Raw genomic sequence first — 18295 nt, 5'->3', positions numbered from 1 at the left:
CCCCCCTTGGGGCCCTCCCCATTAAAAATAGAGGCCCCCACCCCCCTTTCCCTGCTTCCCCAGCCAAGGCATACACGCTTACTTACAAGTCTAGCCTACACACACACACATTGGTATGAGGCTCCCACCCCCTTCTCGGGTTCTATTAGACATACCAATTGCACCAGGTATGCTTCTACACCAAGCGTGTATACAACATGCGAAAGGGTTACAATAATTGCCGGTGGCTTCTCATCGGCTCCACGGAGCTCTGTGGTAAGAGTTGTCTGGGGGAGTACTGCGGGGGTCACCTAGACCGTCTGCGGCAGGGTCCTGGCACCCAGCCATGTATTAGCTGTGGTCGGGGCGGACATAATAGGGTCCAGACGCGTGAAAGGAAGTGGAGGCACAAGGCTTTCTTGGCTATCTTGTTTCTTGGCTGGCAAGGCTATAGAAATTTACAATTAGAGAGTCGTGTGCATAGTTACACCGACTCGTACAATGAGGCACCATTAAAAAGCGCGAGCACTACGGGAGGAGTTTGAGACGCTCCTAGGTGTGCGGCCCAAGTACCCACGGTCCCGCATTGCCTTGGAAGAATTGCAGGGGATCCTCGACAGGCATAAAACGGCTGTGGCTGAGTGGAAGCGGCTGCAAGACATCAAGAACTCCCGAAGTAACGAGGAGTTAAAGCAAGACGTCAAGAACTCCCGAAGTAACGACGAGTTGAAGCAAGACAACAAGAACTTCCTCAGTAACGAGGAGTTGGATGAATTGCTAGGTGAAAAGAAACTAGAATTCACCAACACCGGCCGGGCCATAAGGAATCTCGTCCGGGTCTGGCAGATGGGCGTACCCGAAGGCGTTTGGACGGACCCATGAGCCTTCTTAGAAGAAATTCGTGCCATTATTCGCCAGAAGCTAGAAGAAGAGATCCTGGCACTCAGCAGGGTTAAGTTCCAACTAGGCCTCAGGGTTCAGCTGCGAAAGGCCCACGCCGATGGCAGTGAAGAGTATACCAGCCCAGTACTCCGCAGCAAACAGGAGGCCCTCCTAGAGGTCGGTGATATTGACGGGGCTCTAGATAAGGCCTTCCCCATCATCCAGGAGATGCTAGAAAAATGGACGCAGCGAGGGTCAGGGTGGGCTGTAAATGGCGTGCAAACACTCTGGCTTGACATTGCAAGGTATCAGCCGCTGAGAGGCGGGTCCTACATCCCCCTACCTGCAGCCGTGAGTAACAAGAAAGCAGTCATCAACGTGAAGAACAAAGACGACGACTGCCTCCGATGGGCGCTCCGGTCTGCCTTATTTCCAGCCGCCCGGGACCCTCAGAGACCAACAAAGTATCCCACCAAGGATGGTCTTGACTTTGGGGGGGGGGGGGTCGACGCCCCCACACCCACCTCTCAGATCCCTAAAGTGGAGGAAAAGAACGGCCTCGCCATCAACGTGTTCGGGTGGGACAAGGGCGTGATCGTGCACCGCCTCAGCAAGCAGCCCGGCGACACGCCCCGAATCAATCTGCTGCTGATTGAGAAGGCAGGTAAATTCCATTATACGTGGATGAAAGACCTCAATCGGCTCCTATACCAAGAACGTAAGGCGCCAAATCGCAAACACTTCTGCGAGCGCTGCCTACACGGTTACACAAGGGAGGATCTGCTCGAGGCGCATAGGCCGGAATGCCGAGGGATTGGCCAGACGGCGGTGAGGGTGGAAATGCCCCAGGAGGTGGAAAACAAGTTCTCCTTCCAGAACCACCACAAACAGGTACCGGCGCCGTTCATCATATATGCCGACTTCGAGGCTCTGACCAAAAGGTTGAAGGCCCGCCGCCCAGCCCCACAGAGAGCAGCACTCAAAAGACTCAGCGCCATGAGCCCTGCAGTTACTGCTATGTTGTGGTGCGTTGCGACGGCCACACAAAACGCTCCGTGGAATAGAGGCCCTAACGCGACGGAACACTTCCTCAGAGCTCTCCAACAGGAGGAGCGGGAAATCAAAAATGTTCTAGCCAACCCTATAGCCATGAGGATGACTCCCCAAGACTGGCAGGCCCACAACAACGCCACAACCTGTCACGTGTGTGAGAAGCCTCTAGGCGTCGATTCTGTGCGCGATCACTGCCATATCACCGGCAAGTACAGAGGCGCAGCCCATAACGCATGCAACCTAAAGTTGCGGCTGGGTCTCAAGACAGCCATACCAGTAGTCTTTCACAACCTACGGGGCTACGACGGGCACCTCCTGATGCTAGCCATAAGTAAGGTGGACGGCCGCATCTCCTGCATCGCCAACAACACGGAAAAGTTCTCGCTGGGGCAGCTCCGCTTCATCGACAGCGTTCAATTCTTACCGACTTCCCTTGACAATCTGGTTGAGGCCAACAAACCTGAGGCCTTCCACATCACAGCCCAGTATGAGCCCGCCGAAGAAAAACGAAAGCTACTCATGCGCAAGGGTGTCTACCCCTATGAGTATATGGACTCCTGGGAGCGCTTCGACGAGTCCAGCCTCCCACCCAAAGAGGCTTTCAGGTATGGAAGGTATTTGACTGCACCAATCTGGGAGACTACACAGACCTTTACTGCCGCACAGACGTGCTCCTGTTGGCCGATGTGTTTGAGGCCTTCAGGAAGACTTGTTTACGGCAGTATGGATTGGACCCTGCTCACTACTTTATGAGCCCAGGTCTCTCGTGGGATGCGCTGTTCAAGAAGACCGGGGTAGAGCTCGAGCTGTTGACCGACTACGACCAACATCTCTTCATTGAGAAGGGGTTGCGAGGAGGTATCTCCATGGTAAGTAAGCGATACACCAAAGCCAATAATCCGCAGGTGGAGGGATACAACCCCCAAAGTCCAAACAGCTACATCCAATACCTAGACGCCAATAATCTATATGGCTGAGCTATGAATCAGTTCCTTCCAACGGGCGACTTCCAGTGGGTAGATTACGCGCGGCGTCTCGGTGAAACGATTGCTACCCACCCCCACGACAGTCTTTCCGGTTACATCCTCGAGGTCGACCTAGAGTATCCGGCCGACCTACATAACGCACATAACGGCTACCCATTAGCCCCGGAGCGTCTGGTGGTCCAAAAGGAGTGGATGTCAGACTATCAGCACGGCATTCTCGGCAAGAAAGCGCCTACCGAGAACGAAAAGCTGGTCCCCAACCTCCGCAACAAGGAACGGTACGTCCTGCACTACCGGAACCTACAGCTGTATCTATCTCTGGGAATGCACCTGACAAAGGTTCACCGGGCCCTGAGATTCGCCCAGAGCCCTTGGATGGAACCCTATATCAGGATGAACACCGAGCTCCGAAAAACGGCCGCGAGTAAATTCGAGAAGGACCTGTACAAGCTAATAAACAACTCGGTCTTCGGGAAAACCATGGAGGACCATCGGAAGCGTGTGGACGTCAAGCTGGTACGCTCTGGAGAAGACCACAAGCTCCGACGCTTGATAGCCAGCCCGAGCTTCGCACGGGCAAACATATTTGATGATGACCTCGCAGCGATTCAGATGCACAAGACCCGTCTAGTCCTAAACAGACCTATCTACGTGGGCATAAGCATTCTTGATCTCTCCAAGCACCTGATGTACGACTTCTACTACAACCACATGAAGGCCCAGTACGGAGAGCGCTGCCAGCTCCTCTACACTGACACGGATAGTCTGCTACTCGAGATTCAGACTGAGGATGTTTATAGGGATATGGCTGAGAATGTAAACCTGTACGACACCTCAGATTACCCACAAGGCCACCCCCTGCACAGCGTAGCAAATATGAAGGTCTTGGGGAAAATGAAGGACGAGTGCGCGGGGCGGCCGATCGCCGAATACATTGGTCTGCGTCCCAAGATGTACACCATTCTGGAGGCACGTGGATCCAACATTAAGAAGGCCAAGGGCATGAAAAATGGAGTTGTGGAAAAGCGCATCCGCCATAAGCAGTACAAAGAGGCCCTCTTCGAGAAAAAGATCTTCCGTCACGGTATGGACTTGCTGCGATCAGAGCGCCACCATATCTACGGACAGCACCTGAATAAGGTCTCACTGCCCCCCTTCGATAGTAAGCGCGGGACCGCGGAAGATAGTGTTCACACCTTGGCTTATGGCCATAGAGATGCGGCGCCCGCAGGATGGGCTGGAATGGACATCCTCATCGAGGAACTACTAGCGCCGTAGAACCCCATCCGGGGGAAGCTGAGTATCGGGAGGCACTATAAGCAACTCCTCACGAACGAATCCCCGTCGCGGGCCATCCGACGTATCGTCTAGATAGTACAGCACGGGCTCATTAGGCTTTGTGACAGAGCGCCCAAGCCGATATATCTCTAGAGGCCACACAGGATCAGTCGCGCGACGGCGGCCGCCCCCAGCTCTCCAGGCTGATAGAGATAACGAACGCCAACACCCTCGGGGATCTTCCGCTCATTAAGTCCAACGGGACGACCTGGAACCGTCGAGGAAGGCTTATGGGGCACCCCTTTTGCCTTGATGGCGTCTTTCGCCTTTTTACCGATCAGTCTCGTTGTTATTCAGAGCGGCCACAACAGAGGGCAGCCGAGCCGCCCATTCAGTAGACCGGTGTTCTGGAGGGAGGCGCATCTCCTGGGCATACTGATGTCCAAAGAGTCGCTCAGCCAGAGTACGGTTGAAACGCTCCACTATGCCTTGGTCTCGGTGGATATACACGCGGCCTCGGCGGACTGTGACATCGTGTTTGGCCAGCAGTTGGCTCACGGCACCCATAAACTCGCGCCCAGGGTCAACTTGGAGAAGCTTCGGCCATCTCAGCGGTCCCCGCTTGTAAATGCGAGAGAGAGTATCAGCGACTTCTTTGGAATCTTTAGTAGCCAGAGGTTCCGCCTCCTTGTAGCGAGAAGCGACATCAAGAACTGTCAGTGCGTACTTATACAGCTTCCGGCCTCGCCGATCATGTGGTAGAAAAAGAAGATCGGCTTGGTGGATGTCATTCGGCGAGGATACATCGAACATAGGCCTCGGTATTTCTTGGGGACGAGGCAGGTATATCTGCCAGATAGCCTGCTTTTTCAGCCAGGCCCGGACCACATCTTCGGAGACTTTAGCCGCAGTGGCAAGTTTCTGGATGGCCGCGCGGCCCTTCCAGTACCCACGAGGGCTGTAGTAGATATCTGCCAGGCGAGCAGACACCTTACTAGCCATGTCATCAAGGTATTCTAGCAGCCCTCTGACAGATTTGCGACGAAAAAGACGTTAATCGTCTCGGCGTATTTGCGTGCGCAGAACCACCTCACTACTAAGATCGTGTCTGCCATACGGCGAGGAGCTCGATGGCGAGTCCCGCACAGTCAGTTCGGATTACTTGGTGAGTTTCCGTAACTCACACCCCCAACCAAACACATCCCCAGGGTGACGAAGGTCATCTCGCGGTGTTTTTGATCTTCACTAGGCACATAGAAATCGGAGAGCTGTGGCTCTGAGCCCAGCAGCGCCTCGCGTGCATCGCGTGTAAGAGTTTTGCCCGTGACCCTAGAATACTCGCGGATTGCAGCGTCGACATCCCGGAACGTTTGGACAGCGTGGCCCTGGCGGCCACGCTGGAGTTCATCGTTGATCCAGTCCAAGCGCTCAGTGCGCTTTCGGGCCCATTTTCCTGGGCGGCTTGGAGCTGCTCTACAGCGCAGTCATGGCGCCTCCGCTCTTCGTCGACACCGGAACTCCTCAGCATCGAAAACATATAGCTGCTCCCGCTGAAGGCCAAAGCGTTTACGAGGGCGCCGCCCATCATCATTGCGATGGAGGCCATTACTACTAGATTATATTGGGAGGAAGGAGCCCTTGTATAATTAGCAGTTCCTTCGAAAACATGGCCAGGCGTACATCTGCAATGACCATGCCGACGTCACGGGGTGTTAAGTCCAGCTTCGGGAGGGCTCCTTTCAGGAACATCTGGCCGAGACGAGCGTACCCAGTAGCCAGGAGAGAGACCACAGCGGCGTGGTAGGCCGCGTTGACTAGCACTTTTCCGTCACTGGGTGGAGTAGACATGCTGCTCCATATAGAAAGGGTCGACACGTGTATTCAAATGGAGATTCTTTTCTTGCGGCGTGATATCTGCACCTCGTGCATGCGGCGAAATATTTGCACCTCGTGCATGTGCTGTATAGCGGCTGCGCCACACGCGTAGCAACACTAGCACTGCAAGGCTGCCAACGCCTAATAACGCCAGGGGCGCCCTCCAGTGGGTGATTTGGTGTGCCTTCGAAGAATCCGGTTCCTTCGCAAAATCTGTGGCCTCCCCCTCCTTCGTCGAATCCGGTTCCTTCGACTGTTTCTTGGTGGAATCAGCTGCGCCAAGCAAAGCAGCCATTGCCTCGCGAAGCTCGTCCTTGAGCTTTTCAGCCTTGGCCTTTCTCGCTGCAGCACCCGCTCGACCCGCAGCGACTTTTTTGGGATTCTTCGCAGGGCCGTCATTCGTAGAATCCGCTGTCACCCCCTACGCTTCCTTCGGGCCTTCCTGATTCGTTGTACTCATGTTCCTCTGGATCATACGGCTCATTATTACTAGGACAGCAGTGGTGTTGAAATGAGCAGTGCTCAGCAGTGGTCAGCGCCATGGTTAACGGTGACAAGTACTTACCATAGCAGTAGTATAGCCAGCAGCTAGCACTGCTAAGCGCCTGTTCAACAAATGGGTCGGTGGCGAGCTGTGCCATGAGCATTGGTCGATTCTCGGGTGGGATTGGTAGGAGCCAGCTGGTCGCCCTTACATATGATCTCAAGAACATACCTCCGAGACCGTTAACCATCCGCGCACTGAGCTTAGCCTCGTACCGGGAGTGCAGCCTTTCCACGTCTTCGTCGTTCATGGCGTCGATCTCAGCGGCTGTTACGTCTTTTCCCAGATATCGCTTGGCCTGCCCACCCACCGCAAGTGCCACCAGCCTATCCCTGAGCTGGCGTGCATCATCTTGTTGGCTGGGGTCGGGCTGTTGGCTTCGGCCGGGCTGTTGGCTTCGGCTGGGCTTCTCCTCTGCGCCCAGAATCTCGTCTATAAGCTCGTCGGTATCCATGCTTCATACGTAGGGGCGCCTACGTCTAATATATAATCTTAGATTTGGCGGGCGTATCAGTCATTAGCAGGAGCTTAGAATGCGGATTGTTCTTGAGCTTCTGTCGAACCTCTGCCTTTTCGCTCTCGGACTCGATGATGTGGTTCTCCTCCAGACATTCGTTCAACGAATGCCGATCTTTGCAGTGGAATAAAAAACCCACCTTGTCTGCTCGCGACAGTCTTTGAGGACGGCGTTGTATTTCTGAGTGAGGACCCAGACGCTTTGCTTTGCATGACGGCCCGAGAAAGCCATGAATGACAGCATTTTTTGTTTCTTCTTCATCGCCTCCAACGCGCTACAAACATCGATGATGTATAGGGTTGGCTCCCCCTCGAACAATCTGTAGAAAGCTCTCAGGCAGTCGTTGAGCCGCTCGCCGGGGTCAAAACAATAAACCTCAGGGTGAGACAGTATCCATCGCCGCCGGTACGCCTCGTTATGCTTAAGAGTGGAGCACCGGATCACAATGTGATGAAAGAAACCGCGGAAAGGGCCCTCAAGGAGGTCCAGCACGAAGACTGTTTTGCCGAAGTTCGTCTGCCCACAGATAATCTCGCAGTGGGCGTCATTAATAAAGCGCGCTAACGAATCTATCATTCTGGATGTGCAGCTTTGCGTCCATGATCACATAGAGATATACGTTGAACACGCCGGGATCTTCTCTCTTTTTTGTCACCTTTATCGTAATCCCCTCGCTGGCGTTCAGAACGCGCCTCCCACTGCCATGCAGCTCGTCATCGTCGCTTGGCCGAAGGTCAAGCCAGAAGGCCTGCTTGTTCGTCAAGAACTCTTCCGGGGAGACCTCTGCCAGGCCTAAGTCTTTTACGACCCTGGCCACCTCAGGGTCCCGCTTCTTAAGGGGTGAGCTGGCGAAGAACCTCTGGACCTCGCCCCATTGCTGGTACGCCCGCATGCCCTGGCTGTACAGCTGATTGGGGACCCCTTCTATTGTGACTTCTACTTTGGTGATCTTCGGGTTGTAGAAGGATTCCGACCTCCTCTCCCACGGGGTTCCTTTAGTCTCGAACAGCATGAGGATGCCCTTCATTGCTCTCGCGGGCGTGTTAAGGTTTATGTTCCAGAGAGTATCAGACTTGTCCTTCACAAACTTTCGGTGGCGGAGGACCGATCATACAGTATGGAGACGCCCCCGGCAAACTGGGTGCGGATCTGTCTAGCGAGCTCCTCTTCGGTGACCATATCGAACTCCAGACTGATGTTGTCGATGGTGTAAGTCGCGTCGGCATCGTCTGTTTTCTTTATGACCCGGCCGTAATCGTTGAACGTCAGTTCGTACTCCAGTCGGTCGGCCAAGGCACTCTGGTAGAATGGCATGTGGCTATCTAGAAGCTCAAAGTCTAGCGGGATGTGGAACCGGCTGCCAAAGACGCGAGCGATGGCTTTTTCCCCAGGATCGTCGTCACTTGCGTCCTCCGCTCGGATTCGAAGTTTAAGCATGTTTTCGCTGCCTATGCCTTGGTAGGCCGCATTCCGCCGTTCGTTTTTGGTCAGCCATAAGTCGCCGTAGCAATGAAACACATCAGAGTAGTCGATGGACATTACCTCATTCCCGCTGATTCTGATCGTGGTTTTCTTGACTACTGCGCGTCCGAGATTCCCGACCACTGTGGCGTTCCGGTCGGATGAATTGATCGTGATCGAGAAGGCCAAGCGCACGGTACCGGGCACAATGACGTCATTTGCGCCGAGGTTGGGGAAGCGGACCAAGAGTTGTTCATTCTGGTCGATCGTACTCGGGTTGTTGGTGACGACCAAGGACTGCCGTACACCTTGTACCCCTCGAGACTTACGGAGTGTTCTGAAAGGGTTTAGCCTGCGTCCGTATGCATCCATTGTTGTATTGAAGGCATACCTTGCAATGTTCAATACGAGGATTATGGCAGACTATGACTTTGATAACCAGGCGTACGACGCCAGAGAGGACAACGCCCAAGACGATGCCAGAGAGGAGAACAACATCGACGACGAGCGGACCCCTCTCCTTGCAGGTAATAATGTTCCCGAGCAACAAAGCTTTGATGATGAGTTCCTCAAATCCCCAGAAGGAAGGATATTAGCGCAAGCCGTTAATGATTATTACAAAAACTTGGAAGAGATGTATGGCCTCCCCCCTAAAAGTCTCAAACGCTATTACATGAATTTTGAGATTATCGAAGAAGGGAAAGTGCGACTCAAGGATTACCGCGATGTGAAAATCATCCACAACCGAACAGGTGGACCGCGAGTCCTCACATCAATCGCCAACCAAAAAGGAGGGGGTGATGCTATTCGACTGGGGCTGGGCTTTGGAAAGACAATCCAGCCATCGTTGCATCCGGCAGCAGTCGCAGCCCTGGAGACAGCGAGTTCAGAACTGGGTGCCGCAGCCGCCGAGGCAGATACCGTGGAGCTGAAGGATTTAAACCAAGCAGCGAAAAAGGCCGATGATGCTGTCCACACACTGGAAACAAGCTTGACGGATAGTAAGGTCGGGCGGGCTCTTGAAACGATAAACGACCCTCCCCTTCCCATGCGAGAACTTCTGGGGCTTGACAAGGCACTGCAAACCTCGGAAGGCGAACACGCGAATAACCTCGCCAAGCTGTCAAGTCTCGATAAGGACATCGCAAAACAAAAACAGAAGTTGGAGGAGGCCACTGATGAATTCTTCCGGCGCCGGATCAAAGACCGGATAAGGAATCTCGAGGACGAGAGGGTGGCCCGGCTCGAAGCAGTCTCTTTAACGGGCGAAACCCTGCGCACGCAAATACGCCGCATCAAGCAAACGGTCGATCGCATCCTACACAAGGATACCACTCTGGCCGAGCGCGTCCGCACCCTCTTCCGGGAGCAGGGAATAACCGTGGTCTCCATTCTCACGGCAATTGGGATGGCGATCTCGACACTGGGGCTAGCGATCCCGTGGAAAGGTGCGCGCTTGTGCAAAGTGGGCGGCACCTTAGCGTTCACACCCTCATTGGCGCCTAGCTTCTGGTCCTCTGTGGCCATGACAATTTTGTTGTTGTAGTTCGCCACATGGCCGATCTGCAGAAGCATGTCGCTGGGGGCCATATATAGGCCTATGCCATACACAAAGTCTACAGCGCTCCCGGCATACTGTAGCACGTCCTGGTAGCGTTTGATAGCAGACGGAAGGTCGATCGGAGAGGAAATAACGTCTTCAACGTTCGCGGCAAACTGTTTTTGCGCGTCGAAGGATGTGCCCGTGCCTAGAATACGCGCCCTTGTTTGCACTTGGGCGCCTAGAATAGCCCACACGTATGTCCGGATGGAATCGTTTAGGCGCTCTACGCCCGGCTGCGTGAATCTTTGGGATGTGTCGACAATGAACGCCGCCCAAGCCTCCTCGGCGTTCTGCTCGATGTAGTCGACGTGGAGCGCTGTAGGCTTTCTAGAGAACGACATCCTGCTCGGATAGAAGGTCCCATCGCCAATGGGGCGGTAGCCCGTTCTCGTGACATAGTAATATGCCACTCCGAGGCCGTGATTTCCCCCCCCCCCCCCGCGCCTCCAGTCTGTGTGCGCATCTACGCGGAACTCCCTACAAATCCTCTCATAGGCCCTTTCGTCGTAGGGGTTTTTGAATGTCGTTCACGCTCTGTCTTGCGGCAGGGGGGCCTGGATCTCTTCCAAGATCCGCCTAACTTGGTAATACACATGGAACGTGTACAGGGCCCTTATTCGTTGGGGCGAGAAGATGGTCTTTTGCAGAGACGCCACAGCCCGTGGTTGCGCACCAGACCGCTAAGTTCACTTGGTTCTGCCAGAATTGCATAGGATTGGTGTTCCAGGCCCGAACAATTTCATTGTCGGTTATCTTTGGCAGCCGGTACTTGGCCAACACATCTGTGAACTGAACTGGAAAGGCCTTCTTTTCATCGATGTAGATGTCAAATCGCGTGAGCTGCTCTGCATGGGTTTAGATACTATGAAATGCCCCGGCCTTGTAAATGGCCTCTCTATTGAACCTGTAAACCTCGCTGTTCATCGTGGCTAAAATGTTCATCACATTGACTGACATTCTAAATGGGGCACAGCACACGCTGCCTCATGCCCTTAACAACCTCAACGGCCGCCTTAAAACCGCCCTTCGCGAGATAACATTCTACCCAGCCTGGGTGAATATCCCCTCCGGAATGGGCTTCTTGTTTGGAGTTGGCGGCGGCGAAGTAGTACGCATCGAAGTGCCGAGGGGCTACTACAATGTATGTACTTTGGACAAGGATATATTCCGCCCGCATGGGGTTTCTCTGGGATTGAATGAAGCCACGGGCCGCCTAGTCCTTACCCTCCCTAGAAATACCTTCATAATACTCCGAAAGCTTGCCCCCATCTTAGGGTTCTCCAACGGGAATATGCCTATAGAGGGGACTGTGGGGGGTGAAAACCTACCTAAGTTGGTCTCACACAAAGAAGTCTTCGTGCATTTAGATGAACTTAGCACCTCAGAAAACGTGAGAATAACCTCAGATTTCGGTGGCGGTTCCACACTACTTAAAGCCATCGCCCTGACTGGTGAAGGGATGACTGTGGGAAGACGGTTTCTTTTCCCAACCCACAGTACAAAACCTTGCGCGCCTACTATATAACGCACTTGACCGTGGCGCTTTTAGACAAAGACGGCAAGTATATGAATGTAGGGTACCTCAGTGCTACCCTAGAAATACAATGAGTATGGTGGACGCAGCCGGTCCCAGGTCTGCGTGTCTGACTTTAAGCGACTTGGCAGATGTGTCGGAGTTCGAACTTCAAGGCCAGAAAGGTAAAATCTACGCCTTCCAGTTTCAAAGTGGCAAGTACAGCCGCAAAAAGATTACGGGGGTGCAAGCAGAACCTGCCACGTTTTGCTTCCCTTGAAGATGTCTCATCCTCTGCAGAGCAAGAGCGCAGGTCGCCGTCTGAGGTGATTGAAGAACAAAAACTCTCATTAATTCGCCTTGAAGACCGCTTTGTTCTTACCAGAGCTCGGGACCCCGATTGGTTGATAGATGTGAAGGTGACCCTGATGTCGGTCCAGACCACCGGGGCCGAGGTGAAAAAAGTTTTCAACTCTGGAGCCTCTTTCGTGTCGTACGCACCAACCAGCCCCTGTCATATAGCTATGGAAGGAGGAGGTTACTTTACACTAACTGCGACGCCGGGTGTAGAGACCGTGCGTCTTACCGCGCAAACCTATTTTAATGACACACTACTAGAAAACCCTGGATCTATACTTATCTTCGACATCATACTTGGCACGGCCTCTCGTAGCACTACCAGCTTGATTACTGGGTGAAGCTAAAGTGGCCTGCAAATCACGATGGAAAGGAGCTCAGAATTATGATCAAAATACAGGCCCAGGTGATACCAATCATCAAGAGCTGTCTCGAGGGTACACGAATCGGCATGGCGGAGACTTCAAATTTCGAGGTAATCTAGAGTCCGGTATAAGACTTCGCCGCTTTCGTGTTAGTAGCCCCGATGACAATTTAGAGCTAACCGACGTTAATGATTCGTAGGACGGACAATATGGGGCGACTGTACCCGACGATCACGGATGAAGACTCCTTGCCGACGATTATGGTTGAAAACCCCTTGGCCCCGACCGCGCCGCCGGAGAGCGTGGCGCACGCCCATCGTCTGCAGTATATCAGCGAAATACAGAATCAGCTTGAATCTGAGCGAGATCTCCGTCGGGCCTTGTACAAAAAGTACCGGCGCGGTGTCTTAGCCGCCGAGGCCCTTGATTCGGCCATGCTCAGGGCCGGTTTGGGACTAGGGGTTGCAGGCGTGGGACTACTCACAACAATAATTGCAGTCCCTGCTGTCTTGGCCATGGAAGCTGCGGCCCTAGCTTGCGGTGTCTTAAATATCGCCGGAAAATTCGTTAGCCGCCGACTTCACGCAAAGGCCAAGAAACATAACGATATACGGCTGTTGGCTGCGGCCAAATTTAACAGCATCCGTGCGCAGGTATCTACGGCATTATCTGATGGTGTTATTTCGGACGTAGAGTTCAAGCAAGTCGTTCAGGAGCTCAAGAACTACTCTGATCTGAAGCAGGAGATACGCGCTAAGTCTCGTAAGGCATTCAACGCCGTAGAGATCGATGAAAGCACGAAAAAACAGCTTATAGATCGCGGCCGAAAAGTAGCTCGGCAAGAGCTGAAAAACGCTCTTTCCGATTGATGTTCTGGGGAGGTGCCCAGTGTTGGGCTCGAACCCATGGTCCAAAAAGGCCTGATTTATAGCTCCCCTGTTACCAATTAATCACCACCCTAACGGCGGGCTCCGGATTTTTTGCGCTAGCGGCCCCCCTTGGTGGTACGGCGGCTGGCGGGCGGGACCGCGGTGTCGCCGTCGTCGAGCTCGTCTCCCTCGAAGACGTCGTGGACCGTGATACTGTGGCTGGCGGGCGGCTCCACGACGACCACCTCCATCTCTGAGGGAATGGAGAGGCCCATGTTCGAGGCGCAGACAGCGTTCATATTGACAATGCCGCTGAAGACAGAGTGAGAGCGGATCAGGTGGACATTGTGCGCCGTCACCGGGTGGCCGTCAAAGGTTAGAGGCTCATAGGTGCGCTTGCCAGTCTTGGCGTCGCGGTGGGCCTTCGCGTAGTCGAAGAATGTGGCCTTTTTGGGGAGGCCCGTGTCCTTGTCGAACTTCATGTTCGTGCGGCAGATCGGATTTGCCAGCTCAGTACCGGGATCCCTCTTTGCCTCCATCGACACGTGGGTCTGGAAGAGCGGGACAATCGTGGTGTTGGGCACGACGACCACGCCGGGCGGGTAGTCCTTGCGGCGAGCATCCCGGAGGATGATGGTCTTGTCGGTTAGGCGTTCCTTCATCGTCGCGTTGAAGAATTCATCGACGAACTGGCAGACGTGGAAGTACTCGGACTTCTGGTCCCCGCCGGGCAGGGCTCCTTTGGAGCCGCCTTGGTCGTCTGTCTCGACGCGGTGCTTGTATAGCTGTACACTGAGGGTAGGGTGGCGTTCGCGCTTCTTCACGCCCCCGTACTTGCCGCCGCGCTCCGCGTTGATGCGGGAGGCTTCGACGTCGTCGAGAATGGGGATTTGGCAGAGGTGCTTCTCCTTGAGAACTCGCGCCATCAGCCGCCCCTTCTTGCCAGGGGTGGCGGCGTGGAGCCCCATGTTCTTCGTACCGTGGGGGCCCGGGCGGGCGGAGGTTTCAATCGAGAAGACCGTCGGAAGCGGCTTGCCGGAGGCCTTGGCGGCCTCGCAAGCGGCGATGAGCTCAGCGCAGTCGAAGGTGACATTATTAGACGCCATGTCTGTTTTGTCGTTCTGGTTGGCCGTTCTGGTACGTGTTTCGGCGGGGGGATAGACCGAAAGACCGATATGTCTAACTGCGACACGAGAAGGGGCTGGGGGCCTCTATTTGTTCTGGGGAGGGCCCAGTGGGTAGGGTTGTTGCCTCATTAGCTCGGGCAGCAGCCGGTTTTCATAATACTGCCGGATGGGCTCGAGGTGCTCCACCGAAGCGCACACGTCGTTGGTGAATAGCTTCAGAACGAGCAGCCGGCCCGCGTGCACGCGGCCGTCTTCAAACATGCTGTGGGTGACTTCTTTGTAGCTTCGCAAGTCTTGCACCGTGCCGACTAACTTCGCCCAAAGAGGCCCGCCGTCCGCGGACGGTGGGCTGGTCGTTTCCAGCGCCTGCGCCGCCTGAGCGGGAGATCCCATGATGATGATGATTCATTGTATGCGCTGTATACCTAATAAGAAATTTCGATAGCCGCCAGACCCTCCGCTGGGGGGCTGGGGGCCTCTATTTTTTCTGGGGAGGGCCCCAAGGGGGGGGGGGCGCTTAGAACGCAATTCGAAGAGTTGGACGTGAGTGCCGAACTTGTGCATTGGCAGAATAAAGTACTGCCACACAAGTGGTACAGATAGGTGATTATAAATGACACTGTAATTTCTGATCTCTCGTGCCTTTAACTGAAGAGATATTAACGTTCTATCTGTTTATGAAAGAACCGTAGTTCCTCTGGTTAGTATCCCTGATGGAGGTCATCAGAGCCTCCGTGGACGAGGTGCTAGCGTGCAGGCGCGGCACAATGAGTCAGGAGCCTCTAACCAATGCTGTCACTGTGAATTCAACTTTCCCCTGGGATGTGAAAGGCTTCCCACCATAATGCGGGCCGCCGTCGTTTAAAGGAAACATTCTTAAGTTCGGCGTAAACCACCAAATCAATACATAAATGAACATGGAAGTTACCATGCATGGTGAGCAGCTATATCTCATTTTCAGCTCGGAATGTTTGAAGATCTACGTCTACAGTGTGCCGAAATCACAGAGCATATCATTCCAGATCAGGCCCCTTTCTATGTGATCATACGGAACCGAGACAAGGTGGGCGCCATAAGAGCAGTTATTTCCCCCAAAATTTAGGGATAATTCTTGACAGAGGAATATAAGATATTTAATTAGTATTTTAACATTCCTTGAATCTAGATCGGTACCAATTGTATAAAAATGAAGCAACTGTCTACATCTGAATTAATCAAAAACATCCAAAATAAAAATGAACTATTTACTCACATATTAGCGAGTGAATAGTAAGTTATTCAAAATGGCGAATGAAGAAGTAATTGTGTATGCCAAGGCAAGCGGTGGCTTTTCTGTAGAGTTAAAGACAAAGCAAATCACCGCTCTTCGTACGGCATATAAGCATCAAGATGTCACTGCAGTCTAATCGACTGGATATTGTAAAATATCTTGTATATCAGCTTATGTCTTGGGTCATCCAGCGTCGAGAGCACAATGAAGAACACACGATAGCTAGGCCTATACTTGTATCCCCTCTGAATTCTGTTATACAAAATCAAGTGTTAAGTGTGTAAATATATTTAAATTGCTATGGTTCAGCTTGAGCATAAATAGCGCACTGCTCAACAGTTCGGTGCGTTTGCCATCACGTGGAGTTGTTCACATAAGGCGAAAATAGTCATCTGGTATCAGGTTGTATAATGCACGGGCCGTGCTTTTGCCGTCGCTGCTATAAAAAGTATGGCCTCTAGGTATATTGGAGATGTAAACTCCACGGAGGCAGTAGGTATATCTCTACTTTAGAGCATAGACCCACACTGTTCTTGGGCCCGTTTTATCCCGTGCGTAAATGGTGTGAGATTATGGTGTAAGTAGAAATGTACGCCCCCAGTACCACACTAATTATCTCAACAAGAATAACAATACATGAGCTGCCACGAAGACTAACATACACACACGCTGTATTCCTGCACGATCCATTAACTTAGGCATTCCTAAACAGGCACTAAATGTAACTTACCGTGAAAGTGTAGAGCTTAAGCGCCAATTCCCCAAACGGTCACTTCACTATCTACACTCTAAGCAGTCGCCGTTCTGACATACTTATAGCCCTGCGCTGCTGTTTCACTATATATATCAGACCTATCTATGTGGTGTCACGTGGTAGTCCGTCATCACAGAACGAAGTTTGAGTTGAGAGCTCTGATCACAAATCTCTGCCGTTGTGGGGGTGGGAGTGGGGGAGGGGGAGTGGGGAGCGTTGGTTGGATTGTTTGACGGGTGTACCGTGCCTGCATGTCATTTTAATACTGGAACTGAGTAGGCCATGCATGCGAGGTAACTAGTTCGGTCCAGTTATGTTACTTGCCACGTGCTGATCAATATGTTTTGGAATGAATCTTTGTTTCCATGCTTTCATTAAAATGCGTCTATAATACGGGTGTACACTAACATCATATTCTTGTGCAACAAAACGAATACATGGATTACAACATCTCTTCAGCCAATGAGCGACGTTTGGGTATAGGTACTAATACCGTTATCAAGCATAATGATCAACTGGTTACAACAATGGGTATTTAAAGAGAGGCAAAGTTGTTGATCTCAAGATATGGCCAAAGAGGAAACAAACAACAGATTGACAAGAGAGAGTTACATTGTTCTTTAAGCAATTGAACAGTAGATGAAGCCTACAATAGACGAAACATACATCAACTAAACAATAGACATTGACAGCTATGGGCAGAGGTGTCAGTAGTGTATGGTCTGTCTGCTGAGATGATATCACTCTAGGCAGGTGGAATATAGGTATCCATAGCCCATATTCTTGTGCGGTGTAAAACTTCAATCAAATACATAAATAAAACACAATAACATTTTGCTATAGAGAGAAAACTGTTGCGATTTGTGTCCCTGGAGCGTTGAAAGCCTTTCCTGACAACCTGATCACCTGTGTACATGCGTTATTCTTCCGTGATCTGCAGTGTGTATTCCATATATGTTTGATACATCCCATGATTTCTAGACTTCCAAGAGCCTTGATGACGATAAAATATCCACGGCGTTCGTGTATGGCCGTTCGTGCAGTCTTAGGGCCGTTGGAGACCACTACACATGTACATGTAGCCGCCTCCAAGCAGATCTGCTCGGTACGTTAATACATTGTTAATCAGGTGTCAGCGTCACTTGTGCAGATACTATACATGTTGTTGTCTTTCTCTAACATATTGTGCATATCTGTATAGTGTTCAAATGAATAATGTGATGCCTATATTTATGGTCACAGCCTTTGGTCAACTTTTACAAACCATTCGTCTGGTTTAGTACGACTACGTGATTGTTGTATGTTGAATAGCCCCATATGACAACGAGGTGGTGAACAGGTCTCCTCTTCGTGTCAGTATGTCGTTTGTTAGTTATCATTTATTTGCTAAATGTGACATTTACGACCACGATTTTCTTTTAATTGGAATTGATTTTCGCAGACAATGCAGCCTGTTTCACCCTCCAAAATATATGTATATTGTAACATTAATGTTACAATTCATGCACCAGACTCTCACACACGCAGACACAAACATAACGGACACGCACTGAAAATAAGCATGCCGATCACCGCTGATAAGATAGCATTTGGATGAGCTAGCTCTAATGCACGATGTAATCATTATTCGTTAGATAACGCGACGTTACACCAGGGGACTGTGACAAACCATTTTTGTTATTTATTCCCTACTTGTTTATGCATATCTGCAAAACAATGGTACAAATGTCTAGTTCTCTTGTACATATGTGTTAATATTGGTATATTCTAGTATGCCTCATAGTTGCAGTTTACAATTTGTACATGTTTGAAATCGTTGAAGTTGTACATGCAGCATGTATGTACATGTATGTAAAAAATCT

The 18295-nt window shown here is 51.9% G+C and overlaps 1 protein-coding gene across 2 annotated transcripts in view; it reads right to left on the bottom strand.

Moving 5' to 3' along the window:
• Positions 1-18295, bottom strand: part of LOC135476631 (O-methyltransferase MdmC-like) — a 34581-nt gene that overhangs the window by 10505 nt on the left and 5781 nt on the right. Inside the window, exon 1 of one of the 2 annotated variants that reach the window (XM_064756724.1) lies at positions 16410-16534. The exons of the other annotated variant lie outside the window; for it this stretch is intronic. The gene's annotated coding sequence lies outside the window, so the exon portion shown is untranslated. Of the gene's footprint in view, positions 1-16409; positions 16535-18295 lie in introns of those variants that run through there. 2 annotated transcript variants of the gene reach the window in all.

This window comes from Liolophura sinensis, chromosome 1, assembly GCF_032854445.1.
Source record: "Liolophura sinensis isolate JHLJ2023 chromosome 1, CUHK_Ljap_v2, whole genome shotgun sequence".
NCBI classification, from domain to species: Eukaryota; Metazoa; Mollusca; class Polyplacophora; order Chitonida; family Chitonidae; genus Liolophura; species Liolophura sinensis.
Note: the sequence above shows the minus strand (reverse complement) of the source record. Positions and strands in the feature narration are given on the sequence as shown.